The sequence below is a fragment of the Nerophis lumbriciformis genome, linkage group LG26 (genome assembly GCF_033978685.3).
Source record: "Nerophis lumbriciformis linkage group LG26, RoL_Nlum_v2.1, whole genome shotgun sequence".
In the NCBI taxonomy this organism is placed as follows: Eukaryota; Metazoa; Chordata; class Actinopteri; order Syngnathiformes; family Syngnathidae; genus Nerophis; species Nerophis lumbriciformis.
The window spans coordinates 14,608,518-14,627,500 of NC_084573.2; the positions used below are offsets into that span (position 1 = coordinate 14,608,518).

Genomic DNA, 18,983 nt, shown 5'->3' on the forward strand with positions numbered 1-18,983 from the left:
GTCGCTATGAACTTGGGCAACATGTAATACAAAATCCAAAACTAGTGAAGTTGATACTTTGTGTAAATGGTGAATAAAAACAGAATACAATGATTTGCAAATCCTTTTGAACCTATATTCAATTGAATAGACTGCAAAGACACAGATGCAACGACAAACTGCAGTTATTTTTATTTACGATTTACACAACATGCCAACTTCACTGGGTTTTGTATATTGTTTCTTACGGGGAACTACGCTTTACTTTAAAAACTTTTCAGTTTGCATAACCATGTTCAACAACTATTTAAATTCGTAAATTGGGGTTCCACTGTATGTCACCTGGAAGAAATCGTTGACTATTCTAAGACGCCCCCCTAGTATAGTGCAACATTTCTGCACTTTTCTCAACCCACCGCTTGAATTTTCTGTTTCTTACTTGGCCAAACTTCAGTAGTTTTCGTTAACTCACTTCCAACATTTTTCCCGCTGGTCCCGAGTGATGACAGACCGGCCACGACTTCTTGTAATCCCGAAGTCGCTATGAACTTGGGCAACATATAATACAACATCTACAAAACCCAAAGCTAGTGAAGTTGACACGTTGTGTAAATCGTAAATAAAAACAGAATACAATACTGAATTGCTGAATTTCCTCCAGGGATCAATAAAGTACTTTCTATTCTATTCTATTCTATTCTATGATTTTCACATCCTTTTCAACCTATATTCAATTGAATAGACTAGTGTTTTTCAACCTTTTTTGAGCCAAGGCACAGTTTTTGCGTTGAAAAAATCCGTAGGCACACCACCAGCAGACATTATTAAAAAAAAAAAACTCAGTTGACAGTAAAAAATCGTTGTCGCAATTGTTGGATATGACTTTCGAAAGGGACAAGCGGTAGAAAATGGATGGACTTTAAAGCATAACCAAGCATGCATCACTATAGCTCTTGTCTCAAAGTAGGTGTACTGTCACCACATGTCACATCACACCCTGACTTATTTGGAGTTTTTTTTGCTGTTTTCCTGTGTGTAGTGTTTTAGTTCTCGTCCTGCGCTCCTATTTTGGTGGCTTTTTCTCTTTTTTTGGTATTTTCCTGTAGCAGTTTCATGTCTTCCTTTGAGCGCTATTTCCCGCATCTACTTTGTTTTAGCAATCAAGAATATTTCAGTTGTTTTTATCCTTCTTTGTGGGGACATTGTTGATTGTCACGTCATGTTCGGATGTACATTGTGGACGCCGTCTTTGCTCCACACGCTGTAAGTCTTTGCTGTTGTCCAGCATTCTGTTTTTCTTTACTTTGTAGCCAGTTCAGTTTTAGTTTCGTTCTGCATAGCCTTCCCTAAGCTTCAATGCCTTTTCTTAGGGGCACTCGCCATTTGTTTATTTTTGGTTTAAGCATTAGACACCTTTTTACCTGCAGTCTGCCTCCCGCTGTTTCCGACATCTACAAAGCAATTAGCTACCTGCTGCCACCTACTGATATGGCATACTTGCCAACCCTCCCGGATTTTCCGGGACACTCACGAAATTCAGCGCCTCGCCCTAAAACCTCCCGGGACACATTTTCTCCTGAAAATCTCCCGAAATTCAGGCGGAGCTGGAGGCCATGCCCCCTCCAGCTCCATGCGGACCATAATGTCCTCCCAGCGCGGTAACAACACACAACAACAGCAGTCACGTTTTCGTCTACCGTAAAGCAGTTCGTCTGACACTCTTAAACAGGACAATACTGCCATCTGCTGTACATGCATATGTGACAATAATATCTACGGCTTTTAGAGAGTGCAGTGCACAACTGCGCACACAACAAGGAGACGAAGCAGAATGCATCATCAGAGAGGGTGTTCAGCATGGTTAGAAAAATAGTGACAGAGAATAGAACAAGGATGGACAATTCAACCCTTAACTCAACAATGAGTAGATGAGTGTTATGTGTGTGTATATGTGTAAATAAATGTACACTGAAATTCAAGTATTTCTCTTATTTATATATATATATATATATATATATATATATATATATATATACACACACACACACACACACACACACACACACACACACACACACACACACACACACACACACACACACACACACACACACAGGTAAAAGCCAGTAAATTTGAATATTTTGAAAAACTTGATTTATTTCAGTAATTGCATTCAAAAGGTGTAACTTGTACATTATATTTATTCATTGCACACAGACTGATGCATTCAAATGTTTATTTCATTTAATTTTGATGATTTGAAGTGGCAACAAATGAAAATCCAAAATTCCGTGTGTCACAAAATTAGAATATTATTTAAGGCTAATACAAAAAAGGGATTTTTAGAAATGTTGGCCAACTGAAAAGTATGAAAATGAAAAATATGAGCATGTACAATACTCAATACTTGGTTGGAGCTCCTTTTGTCTCAATTACTGCGTTAATGCGGCGTGGCATGGAGTCGATGAGTTTCTGGCACTGCTCAGGTGTTATGAGAGCCCAGGTTGCTCTGATAGTGGCCTTCATCTCTTCTGCGTTTTTGGGTCTGGCATTCTGCATCTTCCTTTTCACAATACCCCACAGATTTTCTATGGGGCTAAGGTCAGGGGAGTTGGCGGGCCAATTTAGAACAGAAATACCATGGTCCGTAAACCAGGCACGGGTAGATTTTGCGCTGTGTGCAGGCGCCAAGTCCTGTTGGAACTTGAAATCTCCATCTCCATAGAGCAGGTCAGCAGCAGGAAGCATGAAGTGCTCTAAAACTTGCTGGTAGTTTTAGATGGATCTCAGGAAACAGAGTGGACCGACACCAGCAGATGACATGGCACCCCAAACCATCACCCAACCATGCAAATTTTGCATTTCCTTTGGAAATCGAGGTTCCAGAGTCTGGAAGAAGACAGGAGAGGCACAGGATCCACGTTGCCTGAAGTCTAGTGTAAAGTTTCCACCATCAGTGATGGTTTGGGGTGCCATGTCATCTGCTGGTGTCGGTCCACTCTGTTTCCTGAGATCCAGGGTCAACGCAGCCGTCTACCAGCAAGTTTTAGAGCACTTCATGCTTCCTGCTGCTGACCTGCTCTATGGAGATGGAGATTTCAAGTTCCAACAGGACTTGGCGCCTGCACACAGCGCAAAATCTACCCGTGCCTGGTTTACGGACCATGGTATTTCTGTTCTAAATTGGCCCGCCAACTCCCCTGACCTTAGCCCCATAGAAAATCTGTGGGGTATTGTGAAAAGGAAGATGCAGAATGCCAGACCCAAAAACGCAGAAGAGTTGAAGGCCACTATCAGAGCAACCTGGGCTCTCATAACACCTGAGCAGTGCCAGAAACTCATCGACTCCATGCCACGCCGCATTAACGCAGTAATTGAGGCAAAAGGAGCTCCAACCAAGTATTGAGTATTGTACATGCTCATATTTTTCATTTTCATACTTTTCAGTTGGCCAACATTTCTAAAAATCCTTTTTTTGTATTAGCCTTAAGTAATATTCTAATTTTGTGACACACGGAATTTTGGATTTTCATTTGTTGCCACTTCAAATCATCAAAATTAAATGAAATAAACATTTGAATGCATCAGTCTGTGTGCAATGAATAAATATAATGTACAAGTTACACCTTTTGAATGCAATTACTGATATAAATCAAGTTTTTCCAAATATTCTAATTTACTGGCTTTTACCTGTGTATATATATATATAGCTAGAATTAACTGAAAGTCAAGTATTCCTTATATATACTTGGTGAATTCTAGCTGTAAATATACTCCTCCCCTCTTAACCACGCCCCCAACCACGCCCGAAATTGGAGGTCTCAAGGTTGGCAAGTATGTGATATGGAAGAGTATTACACGGTTACTCTGATGAGCTCTAGACAGCACCGACACTCAACAACAACACATTATTTGCAGACTATAGAACGTGACAAGCGGTAGAAAATGGATGGATGGATGGATGGAATTACTGGTTTGCAAAAAAATATTTTTAACCCAAATAGGTGAAATTACATAAGCTCCCACGGCACACCAGACAACAGTGGTTGGAAAACACTGGAATAGACTGCAAAGACACAGATGCAGCGACAAACTGTAGTTACTGACAGTGGTTTTCTGAATTGTTCCTTAGCCCATGTGGTGATATCCTTTCCACACTGATGTCAGTTTTTGATGCAGTACCGCCTGAGGGATCGAAGGCCACGAGCATTCAATGTTGCCCCTTACGTGCCAGTGATTTTTCCAGATTCTCTGAACCTTTTGATGATATTACGGACCGTAGATGGTGAAATCCCTAAATTCCTATATAGGTTGAAACACAGCACACACAAAGCAAAAAAAAAAAAATCCTCCTCTGCAGACGTAATAAGCCCTCCCAGACCCCAGTGGTATGCATCAGAGAGACCGAGCAGACTCAGGTGACCTCTTTGTGGGTCACATCCTGTGCCTAGAGGCGCCAAAGGTCATAGATGATGAGAGAGGAGGATTTTAGAAACTGGTTGTTTCCCCCCGTCAACATACACACATGCCTGTGTAGATGATGGAAGGCCAGCCGACTGAGGTGTGAGTGTTCTTCCTAGAGAGAAGCCCTGTGTGCTTGACTCGGGAGCACAAAGTGTGTCTGTGGTGAGGTCAGCTGGTGACAGCTGAACGCTCCCAATCATGTATACCTCCGCCAGCCGCTGCTCCGCATACTTACTGAAAAGGCTGATTCATACATTCATCCTGGCAGCAGAGTGATTCACAGCTCCGCACACACCCGGGCTACACAAACACATTCGGACCCCAAGCGGAGCCCGAGAGGACTTAACACAATCACCTTTTCTTTTTTGTTGGCAGGCGGGGAAAACAGCGGTGCGACACAGCGGCTTCTCTGCCCATGTGGAAAGACTCATGGGAGATTATCGCCGCGCAGCCCGCACAGCGGCCAAACAAGGGCCCAGCTGTTTAACAGGAAGTCACCCAGTGGTCGGCAGTCGGAGGGAAAAGTCTGAGCGCACCGCTGATGTACTGAAGTCTGCGGACCCAAGAAAGCTCCTTGTGTGCTCGGGACTGTTTGAGTAGGAGAGGGACGGCAAAACATGAAGTCATGTTGAAGATTGATTACACAAGAAGGCAGCGCTCCCTTTGTTGCAGTTAAATCAATAACGATTGGTTAGGATTTAGGATTTGTGAATAGCTAGAAAAAGTAGGGATTGTCAATCGATCGGCCACAAATGGTTTCAGCCGATGTTCGTGGAAAAAGTACAAAACCCAAAACCAGTGAAGATGGCATGTTGTGTAAATGGCAGAGGTGTGGACTCAGGTCACATGACTTGGACTCGAGTCAGACTCGAGTCATGAATTTGATGACTTTAGACTCGACTTTACAAAATGTAAAAAGACTTGCAACTCGACTTAGACTTTAACATCAATGACTTGTGACTTCACTTGGACTTGAGCCTTTTGAATTGACATGACTTGACATGACTTGCTACTTTCCCCAAAACCCAAAGATGAAAAAGTTATTCGGGAGCGCTCCGTATTTTTCATCGTGTACTTGTCTATCAGCGTTGCGTGTGTCAGCTGGTGTGCTCTCAGTACAACAGCCAATCAAATTAGATCTACTTTGTTTTCATCACACAGCATTCATCCAATCAAATTGCAGGACAACCAACGAAGAAGACATGTCCTAACCACACGCCAGTGAACAAAAAATGATACCTAAAATAATTTCGTTTGGGTATAAAAATTACGAGGTGGTCAACACAAAACGGTTTGCAGTATGCAACACATGCGGTTCGAAAATTACTGATGGAGAGGCAACAACTTCCAACTTCGTCCGGCATTTGAAGTTGCACAAAGAACGGTAAGATAACGTTTATTGGCTAAGTAACGTGACTTTTATTTGCTGTGTAGTTAAATCAGTGAGGCTGTAAACTCACTGCTAACGTTATAACGTTATTGCAAACACGGGAATCTGTTGCAGTTCACTACCTTATTCATACTTTTTGTTCAGTGATTTTTTAAGCAGGGTTACGTTAGTCAATATATCACACGTAACGTTAGACGGCGGTCAGCAGCACCGCGTATTTTAGCCACCTAAAAAAAGACAAAAATAGTAAAATAAAGGTCAGTTAAAATGTATACTATATTATGAATATGTGTACCGTTTTAGCTAGCTTTCTGACATACTGTTGGTTGTTTACCTCAGTGGTCCCCAACCACCGGGCCGCGGCCCGGTACTGGTCCATGGATCGATTGGTATCGGGCCGCACAAGAAATATATATATATATTTTTTCTTTTTTTAATTAAATCAACATAAAAAACACAAGATACACTTACAAGTAGTGCACCAACCCAAAAAAACTATCTCCCCCTTTTGTTCTGGGCAATGAACATGAAGACTCTTCCTTCACTGTTCCGAGTGGCCATGAGAGTCTTGGCAGTGCCTGCCTCCAGTGCTCCAGTGGAGCGAGTTTTCAGCCATGGTGGCATCATACTACACCCCCATCATGCACAAATGACTGACAGACTCTTGGCTAATTTGGTCTTTTGCAAATGCAATGCAGCATAGGGCCCTGCCATATAAAAAGTACAACTTTTTTGTTATGTTCACGTATATGTCATGTTTTTTCAATGTTAACACCTTTGTACAAATAAGTACATTTGCACTTTATTTTTCAATGTGTTTGTTCTGTAAAGGAATGAGTTAATGTTTAAAATGACTGGTTAATAGTGCTATTATAAAGTGCAATGTCAGCACAATTTTCTTTCCTGCAATTTAAAATGCACTTGTTTTAATAAATAAATACAGCGTTTGAAAAGCATACACAATCTGTGTTAATATATTAGTCTGTGGTTAAAAGGACTTGAAAGGACTCGAAACTCAAAATGCAGGACTTAGGACTTGACTTGAGACTTTCCAGTCTTGACTTTGGACTTGACTCGGGGCTTGCCTGTCTTGACTCGGGACTTGACTCGGACTTGAGGGCAAAGACTTGAGACTTACTTGTGACTTGCAAAACAATGACTTGGTCCCACCTCTGGTAAATGGTAAATAAAAACAGAATACAATGATTTGCAAATACTTTTCAACTTATATTCAATTGAATGGACTTGCAAAGACAAGATATTTAATGTTCGATCTGAGAAACTACATTTTGTTTTTGCAAATCATAATTAACTTGCAGGATTTTGGTTGCTTTTTTAGATTCTTCTTTTGAAAATAATAGAAACAGTAATAATCAAAGGCCTACTGAAACCCATTACTACCGACCAAGCAGTCTGATAGTTTATACATCAATGATGAAATCTTAACATTGCAACACATGCCAATACGACCAAGTTAGCTTACTAAAGTGCAATTTTAAATTTCGCGCAAAATATCCTGCTGTAAACGTCTCGGTATGATGACGTCAGCGCGTGACGTCACGGTTTGTAGAGGACATTTTGGGACAGCATGGTGGCCAGCTATTAAGTCGTCTGTTTTCATCGCAAAATTCCACAGCATTCTGGACATCTGTGTTGGTGAATATTTTGTAATTTGTTCAATGAACAATGGAGACAGCAAAGAAGAAAGCTGTAGGTGGGAAGCGGTGTATTGCGGCCGACTGCAGCAACACAAACACAGCCGGTGTTTCATTGTTTACATTCCCGGAAGATGACAGTCAAGCTTTACCATTGGCCTGTGGAGAACTGGGACAACAGAGACTCTTACTAGGAGGACTTTGAGTTGGATGCACAGACACGGTACCGTAGGTACGCATGGAGCTGCGGCTTCCAAACATTTGATCGCTTGCCCATACGTGCGTGCCGCTATGTGCATGTCACGTACGTAACTTTGGGGACTTTGGGGAAATATATGTGCTGTATGAACTTTGGGGAGGTGAACGATACTTTGGGCTGTGGGATTGAGTGTGTTGTGCAGGTGTTTGAGTTGTATTGGCGGGTTATATGGACGGGAGGGGGGAGGTGTTTGTTATACGGGATTAATTTGTGGCATATTAAATATAAGCCTGGTTGTGTTGTGGCTAATAGAGTATATATATATGTCTTGTGTTTATTTACTGTTTTAGTCATTCCCAGCTGAATATCAGGTCCCACCCGCCTCTCACAGCATCTTCCCTATCTGAATCGCTCCCACTGCCCTCTAGTCCTTCACTCTCACTTTCCTCATCCACAAATCTTTCATCCTCGCTCAAATTAATGGGGAAATCGTCGCTTTCTCGGTCCGAATCGCTCTCGCTGCTGGTGGCCATGATTGTAAACAATGTGCAGATGTGAGGAGCTCCACAACCTGTGACGTCACGCTACTCGTCTGCTACTTCCGGTACAGGCAAGGCTTTTTTATCAGCGACCAAAAGTTGCGAACTTTATCGTCAATGTTCTCTACTAAATCCTTTCAGCAAAAATATGGCAATATCGCAAAATGATCAAGTATGACACATAGAATGGACCTGCTATCTCCATTTAAATAAGAAAATCGCATTTCAGTAGGCCTTTAAAAGGTGTCCCTATCCGATATTGATATTCGTTATCGATTCGATATCAGTAAAAAAACAACAATTATCGGATGATATCGGTTTCATCTAAACTTTCCAATACAAGCAGTCCGTTAGCTCATTTGGAATTTGATGCCTGCGACATGTTTCAAAAAAGCTGGCACAAGTGGCAAAAGAGACTGACAAAGTTGAGGGATGCTCATCAAACACTTATTTGGAACATCCCACAGGTGAACAGGCTAATTGGGAACAGGTGGGTGCCATGATTGGGTATAAAAGCAGCTTCCATAAAATGCTCAGTCATTCACAAACAAGGATGGGGCGAGGGTCAACAAATGCGTGAGCAAATTGTCCAACAGTTTAAGACCAACATTTCTCAGCCAGCTATTGCAAGGAATTTAGGGATTTCACCATCTGCGGTCCATAATATCATCAAAAGGTTCAGAGAATCTGGAGAAATCACTGCACGTAAGAAGCATGCTTGTTACCTATGATCCCTCAGGTGGTACTGCATCAACAAGCGACATCAGTGTGTAAAGGTTATCACCACATGGGCTCAAGAACACTTAAGAAAACTACTGTCAGTAAGTGCAGCTGGGCACTACATTTGTAAGTGCAAGTTAAAACTCTACTATGCAAAGCGAAAGCCATTTATCAACAACACCCAGAAACGCAGCCGGCTTCGCTAAGATGGACTGATGCAAAGTGGAAAAGTGTTCTGTGGTCTGACGAGTCCACGTTTCAGATTGTTTTTGGAAACTGTGGACGTCGTGTCCTCCGGACCAAAGAGGAAAAGAACCATCCAGATTGTTATAGGCGCTAAGTTGAAAAGCCAGCATCTGTGATGGTATGGGGGTGTATTAGTGCCCAAGACATGGGTAACTTACACATCTGTGAAGGCACCATTAATGCTGAAAGGTACATACAGGTTTTGGAGCAACATATGTTGCCATCCAAGCAACGTTAATCATGGACACCCCTGCTTATTTCAGCAAAACAATGCCAAGCCACGTGTTACAACAGTGTGGTTTGATAGTAAAAGAGTGCGGGTACTAGACTGGCCTGCCTGTAGTCCAGGCCTGTCTCCCGTTGAAAATGTGTGGCGCAATATGAAGCCTAAAATACCACAACGGAGACCCCCGGACTGTTGAACAACTTAAGCTGTACATCAAGCAAGAATGGGAAATAATTATACCTGAAAAAGTAGAGATGTCCGATAAATGCTTTAAAATGTAGTATCGGAATTTATCGGTATCGTTTTTTTTAATTATCGGTATTGTTTTTTTTTTTTTATTGTTTTTTTTTTAAATCAACATAAAAAACACAAGATACACTTACAATTAGTGCACCAACCCAAAAAACCTCCCTCCCCCATTTACCCTCATTCACATTCATTTACACAAAAGGGTTGTTTCTTTCTGTTACTAATATTCTGGTTCCTACATTACATATCAATATATATCAATACAGTCTGCAAGGGTTACAGTCCGTACGCACACATGATTGTGCGTGCTGCTGATCCACTAATAGTACTAATCTTTAACAGTTAATTTTACTATTTTTCATTAATTACTAGTTTCTATGTAACTGTTTTTATATTGTTTTACTCTTTTTTATTCAAGAAAATGTTTTTAATGTATTTATCTTAATTTATTTTATTAATGTTTAAAAAAAGGACCTTATCTTCACCATACCTGGTTGTACAAATTAGGCATAATAATGTGTTAATTCTACGACTGTATATATCGGTTGATATCGGTATCGGTAATTAAAGAGTTGGACAATATCGGAATATCGGATATCGGCAAAAAGCCATTATCGGACATCCCTACTGAAAAGCTTCAAAAATTAGTCTCCTCAGTTCCCAAACATTTACTGAGTGTTGTTAAAAGGAAAGGCCATGTAACACAGTGGTAAAAATGCCCCTGTGCCAACTTTTTTGCAATGTGTTGCTGCCATTAAATTCTAAGTTAATGATTATTTTGAAAAAAAAAAAAAAAAGAAGTTCCTCAGTTCGAACATTAAATATCTTGTCTTGCAAGGATTTTCAAATCATTGTATTCTCTTTTTATTTACGATTTACACAATGTGCCAACTTCACTGGTTTTGGGTTTTGTAACAGCCAACAACCTAAAATGTTTACATTTTGTTAATGACAAGCCTAACCTTATGTGCTTATTGGAAGATATTTAGATGTTAACGGATGGTCCAGATTTGCAGAATGCTTACGGACTGCGCGTATTAGAAAGTTTAGATGAAACCGATATCAGTTGATAATTGTTTCTTTACTGATATCGAATCGATAACGAATGTCAATATGGGATAAGAACACCTTTAACTATTACTGTTTCCATTATTTCCTCAAGAACAAATGGCTTCAAAATCTAAAAAAAAACAGATATCAACCAAAATCCTGCAAGTTTTGAGGTTTCCAAGTAGCTGCGAGTGCCGAATGGCAAGAGTTAGATATTAGATATGTGCCGCTTGACAAAGTCAAAATCTAGTCAATGACGTTTACAGGAAAGATTGTTGCTTTGATGCGGCTTCCAATGTCACGCCTACACAACAAGCAAAACGGGGTGAGAGTGAGGTCTGTGCAGAGAGGAAAAAAATAGAAATATGGAAGGGCAGAGCTGCATGGAGAAATCGCAAGTTTTCCTTTCCAGCCGTCATTAGCATTGCAGATGGTCAGCGATACGAGCGTCAATAGGCCTCATGCATGCGTCTTCAATCCAGGCATTGTCGCGGAAAGCGCGCGGCAGTTGCACTGTGCCTCTGTGGAGTGGGAGTGGGAGTGGACCTCGGGATCCGCGGCGGTCGGAATTCGCTGTGGATACGCGTGGGATTCAAGGCTTTCCTCTTATCACAGCCAAATGTCAAAGTGAGGATGTAGCGACGCGGAAACAGAATAAAGCATAGCGGGAATACTTCTTGGCCTGTGTCAGCGTTACTTGGCATTCAGCTGCAGCCAGTCAGGCACGGCTGATCTTTGAAACATTCAGCTGATATTTTCTCTTACAGTTCAGGCAGACTTGTGCCTGCTACGTCTCCGTAAACACTATCAAATGTTGATTGCACTCAATGATTTATTTGACATTCATTAGGGCGTACTAATAGCACTCTTTTCTTATAGAGGACCTGTGACTGGCATGAACATACAAACCCCGTTTCCATATGAGTTGGGAAATTGTGTTAGATGTAAATATAAACGGAATACAATGATTTGCAAATCGTTTTCAACCCATATTCAGTTTAATTTGCTACAAAGACAACATGATGTTCAAACTGTTACTTTTTCAAATAATCATTAACTTTAGAATTTGATGCCAGCAACACGTGACAAAGAAGTTGGGAAAGGTGGCAATAAATGCTGATAAAGTTGAGGAATGCTCATCAAACACTTATTTGGAACATCCCACAGGTGAACAGGCACATTAGGAACAGGTGGGTGCCATGAATGGGTATAAAAGTAGATTCCATGAAATGCTCAGTCATTCACAAACAAGGATGGGGCGAGGGTCACCAAATGCGTGAACAATTTGTTGAACAGTTTAAGAAAAACCTTTCTCAACCAGCTATTGTAAGGAATTTAGGGATTTCACCATTTACGGTCCGTAATATCATCAAAGGGTTCAAAGAATCTGGAGAAATCACTGCACGTAAGCAGCTAAGCCCGTGACCTTCGATCTCTCAGGCTGTACTGCATCAACAAGCGACATCAGTGTTTAAAGGATATCACCACATGGGCTCAGGAACACTTCAGAAACCCACTGTCAGTAACTACAGTTGGTCGCTACATCTGTAAGTGCAAGTTAAAACTCTCCTATGCAAGGCAAAAACCGTTTATCAACAACACCCAGAAACGCTGTCGGCTTCGCTGGGCCTGAGCTCATTTAAGATGGACTGATACAAAGTGGAAAAGTGTTCTGTGGTCTGACGAGTCCACATTTCAAATTGTTTTTGGAAACTGTGCACGTTGTGTCCTCCAGGCCAAAGAGGAAAAGAACCATCCGGATTGTTATAGGCGCAAAGTTGAAAAGCCAGCATCTGTGATGGTATGGGGGTGTATTAGTGCCCAAGACATGGGTAACTTACACATCTGTGAAGGCGCCTTTAATGCTGAAAGGTACATACAGGTTTTGGAGCAACTTATGTTGCCATTCAAGCAACGTTACCATGGACGCCCCTGCTTATTTCAGCAAGACAATGCCAAGCCACGTGTTACATCAACGTGACTTCATAGTAAAAGAGTGCGGGTACTAGACTGGCCTGCCTGTAGTCCAGACCTGTCTCCCATTGAAAATGTGTGGCGCATTATGAAGCCTAAAATACCACAACGGAGACCCCGGACAACTTAAGCTGTACATCAAGCAAGAATGGGAAAGAATTCCACCTGAGAAGCTTAAAAAATGTGTCTCCTCAGTTCCCAAACGTTTACTGAGTGTTGTTAAAAGGAAAGGCCATGTAACACAGTGGTGAACATGCCCTTTCCCAACTACTTTGGCACGAGTTGCAGCCATGAAATTCTAAGTTAATTATTATTTGCAAAAAAAAAATAAAGTTTATGAGTTTGAATATCAAATATCTTGTCTTTGTAGTGCATTCAATTGAATATGGGTTGAAAGGGATTTGCAAATCATTGTGTTCCGTTTATATTTACATCTAACACAATTTCCCAACTCATATGGAAACGGGGTTTGTAATTCATGACGTACTGATGCCCTTTGGTGAGGTACAAATTATTTTCTATTATGTACAGAATAATAATAGAGAAGGAAGAAGTCGGGCCCCCGGTCCTGTCTTTCTCACTATTTAGTTGAACAACCAGCATCCTACATGCGTTGTGATCCATTTACACACACACACACACACACACACACACACACACACACACACACACACACACACACACACACACACACACACACACACACACACACACACTTGGTGGCTGAGTTGCTGTTGTTCCCAAACTCTTCCATTTTCTTATAATAAAGCCGAATATTATTTGGAATATTTAGGAGCGAGGAAATTTCACAACTGGATTTGTTGCACAGGTGGCATCCTATGACAGTTCCACGCTGGAAATCACTGAGCTCCTGAGAGCAACCCATTCTTTCACAAATGTTTGTAGAAACAGTCTCCATGCCTAAGTGCTTGATTTTATACACCTGCCAAGTGATTAGGACACCTGATTCTCATCATTTGGATGGGTGGCCAAATACTTTTGGCAATATACTGTATATCTCTCACCTAATCAACATTTTGCTCTCCTTCATTGTGAGTACCGGTGAGATTTCTATGGCTTTCCATGGCCACTTCCTGTTTACGCAACTTGTGATTGGATACTCACTTGGGACTCCCAAGTGAGTATCCAATCACAACGTGATGCCAGCTAGAAGGCCTTACTGACAACAACTCGTGATCTGATTGGCTATCGCAATTATCTATCAACTGTATGTGTCTGTTCACTTACAGTGCACGCACTGTTGATTCTGAACACCCCGGGCAGATTTCGTACAACATGGCAACATAAGCTAGCTGAATTCTGATTGGCTACAAACTCTAACATAAAAACAACAGCATAATATGACATGAAGAGAATATGAATACTTTTAGATATTTACGGAAAGTAAATTAAAAATTGTAGCAACTAATCAATGCTTCACCATCGGGCGGAAGACTTGAATTTAGTTAGAGATGCTACCTCAGTAGAAGCATTTAAGCCCCTTCTTAAAACTCATTTGTATACTCTAGCCTTTAAATAGACCCCCCTTTTAGACCAGTTGATCTGCCGTTTCTCTCCTTCGTGGAGAGGGGGGGGGGGGGGGGGGGCACAGATTCGGTGACCACAGATGAGGCGCTAGCTGTCCAAAGTGGGGACCCAGGGTGGACCACTCATCTGTGCATCAGTTGGGGACGTCTCTGCGCTGCTGACCTGTCTCCACTCAAGATGATCCCCAGCTGGCCCTACTATGGACTGGACTCTCACACCATTATGTTAGTTCCACAATGAACTGAACTCTCACTATTATGTTAGATCCACTATGGACTGGACTCTCACTATTATGTTATATCCACTATGGACTGGACTCTCACACTATTATGTTAGATCCACTATGGACTGGACTCTCACACTATTATGTTAGTTCCACAATGAACTGAACTCTCACTATTATGTTAGATCCACTATGGACTGGACTCTCACTATTATGTTATATCCACTATGGACTGGACTCTCACACTATTATGTTAGATCCACTATGGACTGGACTCTCACACTATTATGTTAGTTCCACTATGAACTGAACTCTCACTATTATGTTAGATCCGCTATGGACTGGACTCTCACTATTATGTTAGATCCACTATGGACTGGACTCTCACAATATTATGTTAGATCCATTATGGACTGGACTCTCACACTATTATGTTAAATCCACTATGGACTGGACTCTCACACTATTATGTTAGATCCACTATGGACTGGACTCTCACTAATATGTTAGATCCACTATGGACTGGACTCTTATGACATTATGTTAGATACACTTTGGACTGGACTCTCACACTATTAACTAGATTTGCTGTGGACTGGACTCTCACAATATTATGTTAGATCCACTATGGACTGGACTCTCACACTATTAACTAGATTCACTATGGACTGGACTCTCACTATTATGTTCGATCCACTATGAACTGGACTCTCAGTATTATGTTAGATCCACTATGGACTGAATGCTCACACTATTATGTTAGATCCACTATGAACTGGACTCTGACTATTATATTAGATCCACTATGGACTGGACTCTCACAATATTATGATGTTAGATCCACTATGGACTGGACTCTCACTATTATGTTAGATCCACTATGGACTGGACTCTCACAATATTATGATGTTAGATCCACTATGGACTGGACTCTCACAATATAATGTTGTATCTACTATGAACTGGACTCTCACACTATTATGTTAGTTCCACTATACTGAACTCTCACTAATATGTTAGATCCACTATGGACTGGACTCTCGCTATTATGTTAGATCCACTATGGACTGGACTCTCACAATATTATGTTAGATCCACTATGAACTGGACTCTCACACTATTAATTAGATTTGCTGTGGACTGGACTCTCACAATATTATGTTAGATCCACTATGAACTGGACTCTCAGTATTATGTTAGATCCACTATGGACTGGACTCTCACACTATTATGTTAGATCCACTATGGACTGGACTCCCACACTATTATGTTAGATCCACTATGGACTGGACTCTCACTACTATGTTAGATCCACTATGGACTGGACTCTCACAATATTATGTTAGTTCCACTATGAACTGAACTCTCACTATTATGTTAGATCCACTATGGACTGGACTCTTACACTATTATGTTAGATCCACCATTAACTGGACTCTCACTATTATGTTAGATCCACTATGGACTGGACTCTGACACTTATGTTGGATCCATTATGGACTGGACTCTCACACTATTATGTTAGTTCCACCATTAACTGGAGTCTCACTATTATGTTAGATCTACTATGGACTGCACTATCACTATTATGTTAGATCCAATTTGGACTGGACTATTATGACATTATGTTAGATCCACTATGGACTGGACTCTCACTATTATGTTAGATCCACTATGGACTGGACTCTCACTATTATGTTAGATCCGCTATGGACTGGACTCTCACAATATTATGTTATATCCACTATGGACTGGACTCTCAAACTATTATGTTAGATCCACCATTAACTGGACTCTCACTATTATGTTGGATCCACTATGGACTGAACTCTCACAATATTATTATGTTATTTTTTTTATTTTTTTATTTTTATTTTTATTTATTTTTTTATGTCCTGTCCAGCTTCTCAGGCAAATCATATAGTTGATGTAGATGCCCATGTCGGCTGTTCAGATTTACTTTACAAAAGAGAAGTGTAGGATACTTCTCTTGTTGCCTTATTTGTATTTGACTTTATTAAATGTATTTATATTATCATTTAGTGCAGCCGGGCCGGAGCAGGAGGGGATAGAAAGAGAAAAAAAAAGAAGACAGAGGGGGAAATTGTGGGGACAAGAGGGGGATTAGACAGAGAGACAAAAACAACAACAGCAAACAACAACAACAACAACAATAGAGCAACATCAGCAAATATGACATGTACAAATATGATGGTAAAAGTAATAGCAAATAAGCAGTTAGCGAAAAATAAAAAATAATACAGAAATGACAATGAGCATTATTACACTACAAATGGATCAATACAAATACCAATAGAAATAGCGCTATTGATAATGAACAATACTAATAATTTACCTTTATTATCAACAATACAGTTGTTTAAATGCAACAATACATATACGTAATGATAACTTGAGATACGAAAGAATGCAGAAAAATGGAGGGGGAGAAAGAGAAGCAACCTACATATATACTACAATATTATTATGTTAGATCCACTATGGACTGGCCTCTCACAATATTATGTTATATCCACTATGGACTGGACTCTCACAATATTATTATGTTAGATCCACTATGGACTGGACTCTCACAATATTATTATGTTAGATCCACTATGGACTGGACTCTCACAATATTATTATGTTAGATCCACTATGGATTGGACTCTCACTATTATGTTAGATCCACTATGGACTGGACTCTCACAATATTATTATGTTAGATCCACTATGGACTGGACTTTCACACTATTATGTTAGTTCCGCCATTAACTGGACTCTCACTATTATGTTAGATCTACTATGGACTGGACTCTCACTATTATGTTAGATCCACTTTGGACTGGACTCTTATGACATTATGTTAGATCCACTATGGACTGGACTCTCACAATATTATTATGTTAGATCCGCTATGGACTGGACTCTCACAATATTATGTTATATCCACTATGGACTGGACTCTCACAATATTATGTTAGATCCACTATGGACTGGACTCTCACACTATTATGTTAGATCCACCATTAACTGGACTCTCACTATTATGTTAGATCCACTATGGACTGGACTCTCACACTATTATGTTAGTTCCACCATTAACTGGACTCTCACTATTATGTTAGATCCACTATGGACTGGCCTCTCACAATATTATGTTATATCCACTATGGACTGGACTCTCGCAATATTATTATGTTAGATCCACTATGGACTGGACTCTCACAATATTATTATGTTCGATCCACTATGGACTGGACTCTCACAATATTATGTTATATCCACTATGGACTGGACTCTCACACTATGATGTTAGATCCACTATGGACTGGACTCTCACACTATTATGTTAGTTCCACTATGAACTGAACTCTCACTATCACGTTAGAGCCACTATGGACTGAACTCTCACTATTATGTTAGATCCACTATGGACTCGACTCTCACTATTATGTTAGATGCACTATGGACTGCACTCTCACATTATTAACTAGATTCACTATGGACTGGACTCTCACTATTATGTTAGATCCACTATGGACTCGACTCTCACTATTATGTTAGATCCACTATGGACTCGACTCTCACTATTATGTTAGATCCACTATGGACTCGACTCTCACTATTATGTTAGATCCACTATGGACTGGACTCTCACAATATTATGTTAGATCCACTATGGACTGAACTCTCACATTATTAACTAGATTCACTATGGACTGGACTCTCACTATTATGTTAGATCCACTATGAACTGGACTCTCACTATTATGTTAGATCCACTATGGACTGGACTCTCACACTATTATGTTCAATCCACTCGACGTCCATTGCACCGGTCGCCCAGGGAGGGGAGGCCCACATCTGCAGTCCCCTCCAAGGTTTCTCATTGTCATCCCATTGGGTTGAGTTTTTTCTTGCCCTGAAGTGGGATCTGAGCAGAGGATGTCGTTGTGGCTTGTGCAGCCCTTTGAGACATTTGATTTAGGGCTATATAAGTAAACATTGATTGATTGATTGAATGGTTCCTGGGATTTGCAATGATATGCTTTGATGTGTTAACCAGCAATTTATTTTTAATCTGAACGGAGGTGACAGGAAATACTAACTTTTAGCAAAACCGGTCAACAAGTTAGTTAAATTGTGAGCAGGGGGAACACAAACAACAAACAAATATTCCTCACCGTGAAGTCTTCCAGTTACTCGTCGACAGCACAGGTCGCCTTTGTAGTCTTCCCTTATCTCCTGTAACCTCCAAAGTTTGTATTCAACACGATCAAATGCGTCCGGACTATGTTCGCCGTGCCCTAACCACAACCTCCACTCCCTTGTGACCCCTATTAAGCAACCGCCGCACGCTGTACGTTTGAAGTGTGCGTGTGTCACCATCACCTTCAGCTTGGTGACAGATGACCCCTGCGACCTTGGTCTTTCAGAGGCGGTAGGGGGGTGATCAATAAATACAAGGGCTCCCCTCCGGCGTCATCAAACAAGCTTGGATCTTTGTTGCGTTGTTTG

At 40.8% G+C, this 18,983-nt stretch overlaps 1 long non-coding RNA gene across 1 annotated transcript in view; it reads right to left on the bottom strand.

Annotated features, from left to right (window-relative positions):
• The window catches only part of LOC133623875 (uncharacterized), a 127,098-nt gene that overhangs the window by 33,305 nt on the left and 74,810 nt on the right, over nt 1–18,983 (bottom strand). The window lies entirely within an intron of this gene.